The following is a 15,662-nucleotide window of genomic DNA, read 5'->3' as shown; positions in this document are numbered from 1 at the left end:
CTAGATTGTCACATACTAGAGACAGTCATAAATAAGTCTTGAACTGCTTCGCTATTCTTCAGTTGCTCAGTTATTGCCTTGCTCATTTCTTTTAATGATTACAACTGCCTTGACTTTGGCTTTAATGGCTTTGAATAATACAATCCTCCTTTCTGGCATGGTTTGATCACTTCTGCAACTACCTAAGTATTCCTGCATCATGTGTTAAAGCACACAAACACATACGTATCCATTTTCAGTCAACCATAACATTCATTCATCCACATATAAAATTATCATAGTAATTCGCATAGTTGCAGGAATATATTTAGCCAAAACAATATAAAGTTTGAAAGGTTAGGTTAATGTTCATCATGCATAGGATCAAAAACCTCTAACACATCATATACCCTCAATATTATCTAATTATGTGACTTAAACCATGAATAACATAACAAACATGAACACAAAAAGAGCTATTATTTCAGCTCATCATTTTTTCCCCCAACCTAACTTCTTGTTGGTCCTCCAGCAATAGGAAAATTCCTCACACAGGCACTAACTCTGAAATCACCAATGGTACTCTATCTTGTGCCTCCTGTAGCTAGGTTCCAGTAGAATCCCTTTGTTTTCTCCAACCTGGTCCACCTAGCTTCTTCTGTTGATTCATCATAGGGCTTATCAGTGATCCTACATCCCATGAGTGGCCACATGAGAATGGGCGGTTGAAAGATTAAGGGTAACCAATTACTCTCCTTTGCTCTACCCAAGTGGATATATTTGGGGGCTCTTTGTATTGTTGCATGATAATTAGGCAAGGAATAGGGCTCAACCTATTTAAGTTCTTTAGGAAGGCTATTCCATCACCGAGCCAAATGGCCGGCTACAATCTGGCCTTCATCCTCAATTATCTTCTCATATTCTTAGAACACGTCCTCCCTTAGTGGTAGAATTCAGCTCTTAATTTCAGATTTATACAACAATTCTGCCAATCATAATACAAGAGTCATGAATTTTTGGCCTCAAACCTAAGTGGCAGTGGAAGGTTAAGGTCCATGTCCCTATGTGTCCTAGACTGTTCTCCCATGTCGATCACATTATGTATCCAGGACATTAACGCCTTCAAATGAATATCTCTAATGAATAACAGGGGGTTCCATTCGGTATCAAAAGAAACAACATAATTATGCAATGCAAGAGAACTTCGATAAGCATGATAAAACTCATGTGGATTCTCCAAAGAGGGGCTTAAGTCTCTAACAATGAGTGTTAAAACACAAGTGTTGTTCTTTCAAATACAAAGCATAAACCTTTGGTGGAGCCCTACATTGCATTAATTCAGGAATCGTGTCTACCAAAGTAGCTACCTTAGTCTACAATTCAACAATCTGTCTATCTTTCTTCTCAATTTACTTTTGATGTTTATCAATTATCTTCTGCATTCTAGATTTCTATATCTCTCATTCGCTATAAAATGAAAGAGCAGCAGACAAACTGATATTAGAAGAGGGGGTCCTGTGAGAAGTTACCTGGGGTTTCAGACCCTTATCACTTGTCTATGTTAATTGCTCTGCAATATTGGCTAGGTTTTTCAATCCTTCATAACCCTGGCTCCTCTGCAGCTGATTTTCCTATGGACCGCCATGTTCTCGCTCAGGTGACTCAATAGAAACAACCACCTCTGCACTTTTCTTCATTAGAAACCTTTGTCTAATCCTACAACTTCTCCTTAGTGATAGTTCTTGTGTGGCTACAGGGGCATCGATCGTAGGAGAGTCAATTGCAGGAGATTCATCTTTTTCTGCTTTCCTCTTCTTGGTCACAAGAGTAACTTGCACAACATTTAGTTTCTCGACAATTCCTTCCATTTTAGTTTTCTTCGCTTTGCCCTTCTTTTTATGGGCAATAGGCCTAGTCTAAATTGGGGTTGATGAAGGCTCGACACTTGGTTCAGTTGAGGTTTTGCCTATGACCAGTAGAATTTCTTCGACGACAGGAGGGTCTACAGCCATGGAAGCCCTAGATGGCGAGGCTCCCTCAATGACCCCTTCTTGAGTTGTAATTTCTCCTGTGATAGGGACATCATTTTCCCCAAATCTTCTAATATCCTCAAATTCTCCCTAGGTCATTTGAGAAACGTCCCTTAGAGAACGTTGACCAACAATTTAATCAAACCATGATGACTTACAGACCATGAGCTACCTCTCTGTGTTTCTTCAACACTGATGGAAAGAAGGTTGTACAAAATATTTGGCACATTCATTCTCTGCCCATGTCGTAAATGACTTAATAACTTGAAATGAATGGAGTGCAAATTAGAATATTTTCCCTCGCATGTTAGATACTTCATCAAATGTAATGTCAATAGCTGCCATGTCTGTAGAAGAGATGTTCTCCTCGCTCCTTGCTTATCCACAATGAGAGGTCCATCCTCTGGATGAGTAAATTTTGCGTGTGCACTTTTGGAATCTTTAGTTTCAGGAAACAATTCCCCATCTCTCGGTAACCCTATAACCTTTGATATTCTTACTTCCGTGGCCACAACTCGTAGCCCTTTAACTGTAGCTTCACCATTGTTGAATGTCTATGTGAACTCTTGCGCAATTTCTTCATTGAAAACTGTTAACTTCAAGAAATAATCTATCCACCCACAATTCCAAAAATAAGGTTCACACAATTGATCATTCGGCAAAGCATCATGAATAACAGGTTCATGGCGTATGGGTGCACCTTCCATGACTACTTAAGCAAAGAAATTTTTGCCACAACGCTAAAAATGCAGAATGCTGGAGCACTACAAGACTTCAACATAAAACTGTGAACTACCTTCTTAATTCATATTACCATATCATATCCTGCGGCCTTCTCTATATTTATTACAAATCTTTATTACAATATATTTCATGGTACCATGCAATAAGAATGGCGACAAGAAACTATGTTTGAGAAATATTTCAGGTGTAAACTGTTGCGAGTTGTCACGTAAATCCTAAACTCTCTTTAAAATGAGTTCAAAAAGTTTAAAATTCACAGCACAAAGTCTGAGTGACAGGCTTGCATGACATGGGAAAGACGCACAACCATTAAAACTTGCAAATTTACTAATAACACACCCCCCCAACCTAAGGTGACACATGTGTCCACACATGTGGAAAAGACCTTTACTTCGAAACATTTATTATGTGAATCACACATGATAATTTTCATAATGAATAAATAAATGCATGTTTAAGAAGAATTGATAATATGCGTACCTAGAAACATGCAAATTAATGCAATAACTAAAAGATCACTTAATCATTAAATATAGTGGGGGTGAAGTGGTATGGAATGAAATGATGTAGAAAGGATATGAAATGACATGAAGATGTATGATTTATTTTGGAGAAAGGTATTCCCACGAGATGTGGAAATATTTATTATTGCTCCATGCAAAGAGTGGTTCAAGATTGTGGGACAGAGAGTCCCCCTGCATGAGCTGTAGGAACTACGACATGTGGTTGCATGTCAAACTGCTATAGGAATTCCTCTTTAGTGACAGGTTTGTGATACAAGCGTAGTCTATGACCGTTGACTAGAAGTTTAAACTTAATAGGATCTATAGATGCTAATTGGACGGATCCATTCTAAAAAATGTCAACAACTTCATATGGACCCAACCAACATGTATGTAGCTTGCCCAGAGAATCTTTATACCGAGAGTCATATAAAAGTGCGTAGTCTCTAGATTTGAATTTTCTTTCTGTAATGTACTTGTCATACCACCTAGTACATTGATTTTGAACAACTTTTGTGTGCTGGAGAGCCATTTTCCTCACTTCATCCAAAGCATTCAGTTGCATGATTTGATCTCTTTTTGCCTCAGATAGATTCATATTCAGCTATAGAGTTGTCCTAGGAGTTTTATGCTCAAACTCAATGGGCATCATTGCTAGTTTCCCATATACCATTTCAAAAGGAGTAAAACTAGTAGTTGTTTTCCATGTAGTTTTGTATGCCCAAATAGCTTCTGTGAGTCTGCTTGACCAATATTTCCTATGTAGAGCTATTGTCTTTGTTAGAATTGCCTCCAACTCCCTATTAGTGACTTCTACCTGACCATTTGCTTGAGGATGGTATGGGGTAGACTTCCTATGCCAAATATTATACTCATTGACCAGAGTTGTGATTAAGGTGGAGGTGAATTGTGGCCCTTGATTTGTAACAAGTTCTCTAGGCACTCCATATCTTGTAAAGATTTCTTCATAGAGGAATTCGGCTACCTTGTTATCTCTAGCATGCTTCATGTCTCTGGCTCCCACCCATTTTGTGACATAATAAGTGCATACTAGGATATAGGATCTTCCATTAGAAGGAGGATCAATTGGTCCTACAAAGTCAAATCCCCATTGGTCAAATGGTGTAACCACTACTTGTGGATATAATGGCATCCCATCAAATTTAGTAGGCCTCCCCATCCTCTAACACCTATCACATTTTCTAGTGTATTTGACTGCATCTTTATGTAAGGTTGGACAATAGTATCATGCATTAAGAATTTTGATTTTTTCCCTCTTGGCAGCAAAATGTCCTCTACATGGCTCATCATGGCAAGCGTGAAGAATATCATAGGTTTCATCCTCTCTAACACATCCTATACCCTCAACATTGTCTAATTACGTGACTTAAATGTCGAACTCAGAGATTGGACATCTATCCTGAATAACTATCATTTATATGGTGGAAGTTTCATTTACATGTCAACCCAAGGACGTATTACTTGAAATGGGTCAGCACAGTTTGTGCACTAAGTTCCAATAAAAAGTCATTCTATTCTACTGCAATAAAGGGAATTACTAAAATAAACACATAGAAATGTAATGAATAAAATTCTACAAGAAGTCTCAATGTTGAAAGGTAATTCAAGCAACTAACTACCACTATTGTTCGAAGCTGACAAATAGGAACTACTCTATTCGCCTTGGCTGCAGTCCAACAGTCACAAGTTCTGGTTCCAGTGGTTGCAGGAACAATCAAATGCTAGAACAACAACTATATCACAATAAAACTAGCTTAACAAATACACAAGATTGCTCACCAAGTGGGCCCCCTTGGATTGTTCACCAAGACTTGCTGATTGAACATAGACACCATTAACAAGACTCAATATTAACTGGATACTCTCTACACTCTACACTAACTATTCTCAACACTACTTACTCACAACTCAACAAAATCTCAGTTTTATGATTAAGGCTTGAGAGTTGAAGTAATTATAAACTCAACAACTTATTACAAATGTTATTTCTCCCATGACAACAAGGAGATGACTTATTCTATTCATGACTAGTAATAAAGATTAAACTAATAAGAGTTGAGAGTTATAGTCACCTTCAAACTCTACAACTATAAAATAAAGTCATGGTTGAACATGTGTACAAAACATGTTATAATTATTTATGAATCAACAAATATTGTTTCCACAAGCTTCTCCAATGTTCCTTGACTTTAATAACTCCAAATACATGAACTCGTGAAGAGGTAGAAGAGTCCAAGTTGAATTAGAACTCAATCCTTAATTGTTGCCTGAAAATCTGCTATTTTGTCTCACTCAACTTCTAGTGAATAATGTTCATTAACTATTGTGAATCAACTCAAATGGTTTAAGGGTTTTTATATTTCCTTTTAATCTTTCCAGATCATTTTGAAAATCTTAATTTTGGTAAGAAACGCGTAAGATATGTTCGTTTTACTGAAACTGGTCTTTTGACATTTTTTGCACTTTCAATCAACTGCTACATCTATCAATTGACAACTTGCTCCTCCTTTCTTCTAGCTGTATGAACAAATCAAACCACTCAAAAACAACATGTTAATACTTCTTAAGTACTTTACATTCAATAATAACCATTTATTATAATATTTTACCTTTATTTAGCATTAACTAGCTAGACATACATATGCATATCAAACACCATTAATCCTAATCAATGCTTCACAAAACCAAGGTAATATTTAGAAATAACTTGGAAGGATATCATAAACATGAGGTAAAGTGACATAAAACATGGAATAATATGGACAATTTATAGGCTCATCACCTGTCTTGGCCAACTTGGAAGATTATGCTTCTCGAAAGATAGTATTTATATGAGGATGATCTGATTGTGTTAGGATGAAAAAGTGTGACATTGTTATTGAAGATATGTGAGATTGATAAGGAAGGATCTGATTGTTGATTTTGTACAAAGTGTGTTGGTATTGAGGCACTAGAAGCAATCCAATTTTGCAGATTGTGTTACAATGGTGGATTACCTTTCTTGCTTTCTTTCTTTCTTTGACAGTGAGCCTTTTTCTAGGAAGTGAGCTGACCTAAAGTGAGCATTCTGGTAGTGAGCCACCCTTTTTAAAAATCACCTTAGCCGATGTCACCTTAACTGGTGTTTTATATTGAAAACTACCATTCTCTGTGGTTTTTCCCTTCATGGTTTTTCCACATCATATCTAGTGTTGATTGTGTGATGTGTTTGTGTTCTTCATGTTATATCTGCTTTAATTAGTTTTATTGGTTATTTCAGATGTGTAAAAAGATTTAAGAAATTAATATAAGTTATCAACTGATTCACCCCCTCTCAGTTCCTTGGATATTCAACAAAGATTTCAGATGCATGTTTTCTAATTTAAATAATATTATTTATTACTTATATTATTTTTTTATTTATATATTTTTTTCATTATTTAATTTTTATAAATATTCTAACTAACTTCTAATTTATTGTTGATAAATATTATAATAATATTACGCTAACTATTTGAATTGAAATATGCTAATTATTTATTTAAATCTAGATTATCATTTGGTAGTTAGCATCATCTATTAATTGAAGATAACACATCTTTTTATGCTCATTTTTGTTATGGTTAGGAACTTGAAGTTATATATTAGTCTACCATGTATTTCTTGTTTGATTCATAAATTTTACTTTTTGGTTAAAAGTATGTACCCCTCTTCTAATTATTCAAAATAAATAAATAAATTATCATACATGGGAGTTGTATCATAATTAAAATTCAGAAGGAAGTACATTCATAACTTACCTAATTGTTTGTTACATTTGTGTCTCCAAATCTAGGTGTAATATAGTCAAAATAATAAACTTTTAAGTACATACAAACATGTTAACCAACACATATAAAGGAATTCTTTCCATTTCTTAGAGGCCATTGGATAGAATTTCATTGAGTTCTTTTCAATGGCTAAGTAAACAATAATGAAGAAATTCTTGAGAAGGGATTTTAGGATGAATGAACATGCCAATTTTCTTTTGACATTAATTTAGAATAATGTTATATTTGGATAAATATATTTTTGTTTAAATATTTAAAAATTTATAGAAAATAAAATTAAAATTCTTAAATAAAATATTATATCGAGATTCTAAAAAGTAACATTTGTAGAAGGCAGTTACTAAAGATAGGGAGAGTTCAATGATTTCCAAAACTAAATGAAATGTATTAGAATAAAAGAGATTTGAAATAACATTACCATTTAAAACTAAAATAAATTATAAAACTATGTAACACATAAAATAGACAATATGTATTATGTTAGATATAATATAATCTATTATCTTTTATGCATATATTTTTTTCTATTAGTGTTAATTATTATACTTTTATTGTATATCTTATATATAAAAATAAAACATAATAATATATTTAAAAAGATAAAATTAACAAAAATAACATCTCTCTACCCAGATACCAAGAAAGAGAAAAAACAACTGGTAAAGTTGAGCAAAACCTACTACCCACCCAGGGCTTTTGCCAAACCCTAGTGGGAAGTCCTCTTTGCTTTAATGTGATACATCACTCTAGATGGTAGGTTCACTAAAGTTTATGGTTATCACTTTGTTCTACTGAATCACTTTAGGCACAATGATAAGGTTAACTTCCCTTATTTTCTGCTCTGTTCGATGAATATGTCCCTCAAGGCCTACAAAGAGAACCCATGGGGTGAAATGACCATGCATCAAGGCCTTATGGTACTAATCTATGACCATCTTAAGGCCAACCAAATTGCTCGGATGCAGCCCTCTGCGGATTTTGAGGATGAGGGGCCTGACCCTGCCTTCTCAGAGGAAGAGGAGTCTGAAAGTGACCCTTCGATTGATACTGAGGACATCATGGATGTCTCAGATTATGAAATTGGGAAGAAGAGGAAATACATCAAAACCAGACCCTCATCCTCTAATGGAAAAAAGCCTAAAGGTAGACCCCTGATTAGCATTTCTTCGGAAGAGGAGACTTTAGACGACTCTGAGGAGGAGAACCCTCAAGGGCTACTGAAGAAGAAGACAAAAGCTCACACCCAGACCAAGAAAACGCACAAGAAGAAAGAGGAGACTGTTAAGGAACCGGAAGCCCACAAGCAGGTAAGGGCCCTGGAAGATGATCAGAATCTGGAAAAGGAGACCATGGAAGAGGCTCTTAGGGCCGTTGACACAACTACCATCCAGCACACCCCTAAAGAGGAAAAGGCAACCCCTGGAAAAGTTGACCCCCCCTCTAACCCTCCCCCCGAGGGTTTGCAAGGTTTCATGGAAACTATGGAGTGGCTTATCAATGGTTACAAGAAAGCTGTGGACGAAAATAAAAAACTCTATAACAAAATCTTGATCCTGGAAACCATCAATACAGGGGAAGGGAAGACCATGGCCAACTACATAGAGGACCTGAAAAGCACCATTGCCAAAGCCAAAGACATAAGAGATGCTTTCAACCCCATATTCGAAAAAATTGAGAAGGATTTGCTGGAAAGAAATAATCTTGCTGACACTAACGACTACACTCTCATGGAAACTGTTAGCAAAATTGGTAAAATTGAGGAGTGTCTGAAGAACATTGTTGAACAGAGCCTTAGCATCCTGAAGATTTCAGCCAACAACACCAACACTCTCATCAGCAAACTGGATGACGAAAAGGAAATCCTGGACATTGACCCGAAAACGGAAGGAACAGGGGAATGTCAAGGCCCCAGAACCCGTACTCGAGGCAAAAAGAAGGACAAAAAACCTAACAAGGATCTAGAAGACCTTAAAGCTGTCGGGGCCACTTAAGATGAGCTGGTGATAAAGGCGGAGGACTTGTTGAAGAAAATTTTTGTGTAGCACCTTCTTAGTTTCTTTTCTGTTGTTAGTTTTGTTGTCCTTTCTGTTCACTGGCTTTTTTCCAGTCTTTTTGTATGTGGTTCTTAAGCACTGATCTTTTTGGTGTCTTATCTTAATATCCTTTGTTAAAGGTTTCGGGTCCTGAAAACTTATTTTTTTAATTAATCAGAACATCTCTCTCTCTCTACCTTCTTGACCTATCGCCCTCCCTCTATCTATCCTCATCTCTCCCTCCCTCACCACCTCCCTATCATGTATCTATCTCTCTATCTCTACTTCTCACTCTATCTTCATCTCTAACTCTATTTTCCTCTCCCCCCCTCTATCTCTAGGCATGTCTTCATCTCTCTCCCTCTCTCACTCTTCATCTCTCTCCCTCTCTCCCTCTTTATATACCTCTCTCTCTCTCTCTCTCTCTCTCTCTCTCTCTCTCTCTCTCTCTCTCTCTCTCTCTCTCTTACAAATCAATATGTTGGTAATGGAGCTTGACTATCTTCTTGATTTAGAGGTTTTGTTTTAGTCATGTTTCAATCCCTATAAGTTGATGCATAGTTGACTTGAAGCTATCACTTCTCCATATAGACTTTTGTTGCACAAACAATATCATTTGTTAAATGACCTATCGATTGACCTCCTATATTGAATAAAAATGTATGCAAAAAAATAGACCAAAATTTCCCTAATTAAACTTCCACACCTCTTCAGTGAACTCATTGCACACCAAGATGTAATTGTTAGTATTTATTATTTTTTCAAAGTAAACAAAAGAATTATTGAAATAATGAATGATGCTTTTTGGAAAAGAGAAATTAAAAATTATATATAAAAAATAAACATATAAATTATAAATAAATGCAATAATTAAACATTTTTAAAATAGATATAATTAAAATATTTATACTAATTAATAATTTTTATTTATTTATAAATTCTTATAATATGTTTTTTTGATTGTAGACATCAAACAAGGTATAAAGAAGTTGACAAGTTGTAAAGCTCAAGTCATTGATAGTTTGCAAGCAAAATTTTAAAAATGGGGAGTGTAGCTCCTAGCTCCACACGTCAAGAATATCTTTAATAGGGTCACACAAGGCATCTTTGATTGAGTTGACTACTAGTGTTGTTATACCTCTTCACAAGAGCAGAGCCATCAATGACCCTTCCAACTATCATACTATTATGGTAAATCCCCTTCTTAGAAAGCTTTTTGGTAGCATGTTAGAATGTAGAATCAGCAATCAGAAAGAAAAAGAGGGAAAAAGAGTAAGGGGGCAGGTTGGCTTCAGAACTAAACATTCCATCGTTGATCATTATATCACTTTCTAAGACATTTCATTGAAAAAAATTGGGACAACCAATGTGGAGAAGCTTTTTGCTGCTTAGTTGATTTCAAGAAATCTTGTGACACCGGTCCTAGAGATAAGCTTTGACACAAAATGGAAGAACAGGAGGTCCCAAATGAGCGTAGGGTTATATTGTTCATAAGATTTATGAGTGGGTTAGAGCCAAAATTAGAACTAAGGTGGGCATGTCTGAATGCTTTGGGAGTGACATTGGAGTCAAACAAGGGTGTCCTCTATCCCCCACATTGTTTGGTTTATATATTGATAAACTTGAAGAGTGGTTAAACAAGACCAATGGAGAAGGTATCCAATTAGTAGGCTATGTGGTGAGATTACTTTTATATTCTGATGAACTTACTCTTATTGCTAAATCTGCCCAAGGTTTGAGAGAACATTTGAAAGCTCTAGAGCTCTTTTGTCAAGAAGTTGGGGTGCAAGTAAACATCAACAAGACCAAAGTCATGATCGTTTCTTTGAAAAAGAAAAAAGCAACATGTTACCTTTATCTTTGAAGGTAGCTCTTTGGAGGTTGTGGATGAGTATAAATACCTAGGAATCGATTTCCACTATAGGCTTAGCTAGGAGACATGTAGATCAAAGATAATCCAAAGAGTGTGGAGAGCTCCATACCTTCTTTAGAATAGATGTAGGAAAGAAGATTTGTGGGATTGGAAGACTAAATAAATCCTCTTCATTTTGCTAGTGGTGCCGATTATCATCTATGGGTGTGAGATTTGGGGGAGTAGCATGTCAAATCACAAATGACGACAAATAGAAAGAATTATAAAATATTTAATCACTAGTAGTCTCAAATTCAAATCAATGTTCCCATATGAGATCCTTTTAGCAAAGGTTGTTATGTTCCCAATTGAGGCTTCAACAATCATTTGTTTGCTAAGTTACTTAAAGAAGGTTGAAAATATGGATAATTACCATTGGCCCAAGATGGTTGTTGAGCTAAATCGTAGGAAAAAGACATGGAAAAAACAAATTAGCAAATGGATGGGCAAATGAAACATTAATCTACATAGGGATAAAAAAGTGGGTGTTAGAAAAATTTAGGAATGCCACGTGGACAAAATAGTTCGATAGAAAAAAAGCATACTATGTCAAAGAATTCAACCCCACATTGAAATATGATGATAAAGACTATTTGGGATCCACAATCAAAGGAAAGGCTAAAAATTTTATTGCACAATCGAGGACTAGCTCTCATCGTTTGAGATGTGAAACTGGATGGATGGTACCCAAAGAAGTTTAAAAAGGAAGAACTTACATTTTTTGCAGCAAAGGGGTGGTAGATTTTGAATGACATTTTATCAAATAATATACAACATATGAAGATATCCATTGTCAGTTTGAAAACAACTTAAGATCAACAATCTAAATGAACTTTTCAAGAAAGCAAGACTTCATAAAATAACAAATTTCTTACTCAGAAAATAACGAATTTCTTACTCAAAAAATAAATAAAATAGAGACTAATTTATTATCTCCTAATCTCATACCCTTCATGCATTCAAAACCAACCACCAAACTAAACTACCCTTACCCAATAGTAAGTTTTGAATTCTACTCAAATTTAAAACGAATGATAAAAGCTGGGTTCAAAAGACAGCGTAGTCACCGTGAGAGGAAAGAAATAAAAAAGCTGAACGGTTACTAAACCCCTCAAAAATTAAACCATTATAACAAACCGCCTTCTAACAACGTCATTTTGCCGTTATAACAAAAAAGTTGGCGCACATTTTCTGGAAGGTTTTGAAAACAAGAAGCAAGAAGAAACGATAACATTCTCTGCAGAATCACATCTGAAGTAAACTACATCGCTATCAGCAGGTTTGGTGGAAGTTATTTTCATGGTGCTTTAAGAAAAATAATTTTCAGAATGCTTTCATTTTTTCTTACTTCGTAGTACAATATGTTTTCCCATATATGTTAGTTGATCACAGGTGTTTAAGTAATATAGTCTCCCCATATTCAGATGCATTTTTTTCAAATGTAAGTGGCTCTCCAAAGTTTTTTTCTGAAAGTTATGCTCATAACTGAATGATATAAATTTCTGACAAGAAATTTCATTTGAAGTTTAGTGAGAAGGGCTATCTGTTCGGACTGAAATGAACAAGGCAATTAGAAAGAAATGCTGCTATTTTCATTATATAGTAGGTGATCCCATCTCCAAAGCAATCTAGTGCTTTATTGCGGACTTGTTGGCAATATGTCCGCTTTGTAAATTTTACAATGAATATTCTTATGTTTCTTTCTGGTGTGACATTAGTTTTTTGGTTGTCAGTTGATTCATGGGGAAATGTCTCCATTTTATAAACTTCTCATCAAGATGATTATAGTTTGGTATTTGTCCCATAGACTATTTTGGTTGTGTAGACATTTGATTTCAGGATGTCTCATTTTGGAACCTTTTTCCCCCCCTTTAGGGGCTATTTAGCACAAAATTCTGGCATGTCTAAGAAATCTAAGATTATGAATTGATTAGCTAACATTTGGCTAAGCTGTTCGGGCAAGACTCAAGAGGTTACTAATCTGTCAAAATCAACCTGGGCTCGCACCTGCCTTGACAGAGCTTTTGAGGTTTCTAACAAGTTGATGGCGTAACACTTCGCCAACCTTAACAGATGACTTCAGAAATTTTAGAAAGTTTGAAAAAACAAAAATCAGCTTTGATATGTTTGTGTTTTGAGAGGAATGTGTTTTTTCCTATTTTATTCATGTGAAAGTAAAACACATTCGAGTCCAGGAATATACGTCTAAAATGTATACCTGTAAAATTGTAAAACTTTTAAGATATTCCGTATTAGGCTGTTCTAAACCCAATTGTACTTATTGGTAAATTTGTTCAAAAGAGAATCATTTGTGCAATCGCTAAATTTGTTTGTTATTGCAAGCTGCTTCTATAACACGGGTGGTCTAATAGGCTCTTGGATTTTTTGAATGTAAAATAAGTCAATGCATTTCCCTTCCTATATCCTTGCTCTAATCATTTTTTCTATAGATAGGTAGGACTTGGAGTTCTATTGATGCGCTTGGCCAGATGGTGAAAAACAAAACTTTTTCCTATAATCATTTGTTTATTTATTTTAATAGATAAGTGAGGATTCTATTGGGTCCTTGCCTACATGGAAAAAAACAAAAAAGAAAGGTATGTTGAATATACAAAACCTAAGCTGGCCAAGAGAGACCAAAAGAGCCCTTATTATATAATCAGCGGAGAATGTCCGGCTAGAAAATTATCCCTAGCACGAACACACTTATTCAAACTAGGCATCATGAAACATGAATTTTTTTAATATTCGAGTTTTGGGTGAAATTGATCTATGAAAGAGATGTTGTGGGCTAAATGATTGTCAAAGATCACTTCCGTAACTAATGCCTATAGTGGCAGCAATTGATTTCGTTTTTTTTCTTTGTAGACATGGTTGCATTGGAGAAACCCATAAAATGAGCTCTGAGATTGCATTGCATTTCAATTCAATTTAATATATAGTCAAAGCTAAATCCACTGTAGGATAAAGTTAGCTGATAAATTTATAGTAGGCAGGTGAGATGAACTGGCATGTAAAACTGCACAGTTGGAGTCGGCTAAAGTTGACTTGAGGTGGATTTACACGAAGGTGGTCGGTCAGTGCCCAAAGTCTTAGCAGATAATTAATTTATCTTAACACCAAATATCTACACTAGTGCTTGGTCACACTCATCTTCACTTTGTTCAACGAGTCTCATTTAATGAATCCACTTGTCGAATCAAAGTCAATGCAAATGGATCAATCAACGATCGGAGGGAAGCCAAATGGCTTAGCTCCTCGGGTCGAATGTGAGCACTCCCTTTATTCAATAGTTGTTTGATCCGACAAAAGCAACCCCACAAACTTCTGCATCCCACCTCATGAGGTAGGTTAGACATGGCCTAGTTTTAAAGGGAAAGAAAGAAAGAAAGAAACCAATTTCTGTAGATCAATTTTTTGTCTATATAAATTGATGATGAGTGCTCCCAACTTTTTAATATACTCTTTAATATACTCTTCACTGAATAAATTATACCAAATGCTAGCAGTTCAGATATTGAGAAATCCTCCAAACCCACCCAAAATTGCTAAAAGAACCAACACCTTCAGATTTGAGAATCATAGATATGGCCTAAGTAGTTTCCAGAGACATAGTAGAACAAACCCACAATATTCCATTTTCAACTAAATCTTATTAAAAAAATCTTCTAAGCTAAACTCATCTTAGAAGTCAAGCCAAAGCTCTTCATTCCCGACGTGAGAAGAGAGTTTTCATGGCCACGTCAGTTGGAAACCATCCCGGATAGCTTCTAAAGTCTTTCCACCCCAATTTTCCTTCCCTTCTTTTTTATGGGATTCACAACCAGTATTTCAAACTAATCTATATTGCCTAGAGAGGGGAAGGTCTCCATTGGCCCAGAATCACGAAAAGAAGATCTCTTATTTTAGGTTGCAGACTATCTTCCCTCACTTCATGATACAAAGGGAAATTCCCAAATTGATCACCTTTTCTCAAAAGATGCCATCCAAATTCATGTACTTCTCAATCATCTCACCACTATCCTTCAAAATCTTGAGACCTACACCAAAGAGGGACAAGAACTGGAACTGATTTTATGCCCCATCTGTTTGCATCTAAAGCATCTTACTAGAAAATCCTCATAATTAGTATTTTGATTTCATGAGCCAAAGAGGCGATGACATGGAAGGAGTGAATGTGAGGACTTTCACACAGGCAAATAAAAATTCTTCAATTCCTACTCATTGAAGATGTCACATCCCTATTGTTGACACCGATAGTAGATTAAATAAGTGAATAAAGTAATTTGAAATGGTTTTGAAATAGGAAAAGAGACAAGAGAGGTAGTCAAAGAAGCATTAATGGAAGTAATTTCCTTCATTTGCCTTCATTCCACGATAAGGGACAACATGCAATTAATAAGAATGGAATGGGTATGGTGGAGAGAGTCATAGCGAAATGGCATCCCTATTCATAGACACGAAAAGTTTGCAAGTCAGGTGAAAGAAATAAGAAATATTCTAGTACAGACTACGCCTTTATTAAGGCATGGTGCACCATAGTTCAGTCAATCACCCACGTGAATGGATAGACTGGAAATAAGGTCCGTGCCATTAAGAGGCATGGGAACACAATGTGATGAGATTTTCAG

The sequence above is a fragment of the Cryptomeria japonica genome, chromosome 4 (genome assembly GCF_030272615.1).
Source record: "Cryptomeria japonica chromosome 4, Sugi_1.0, whole genome shotgun sequence".
In the NCBI taxonomy this organism is placed as follows: domain Eukaryota; kingdom Viridiplantae; phylum Streptophyta; class Pinopsida; order Cupressales; family Cupressaceae; genus Cryptomeria; species Cryptomeria japonica.
This window is presented reverse-complemented; position numbering follows the sequence as displayed.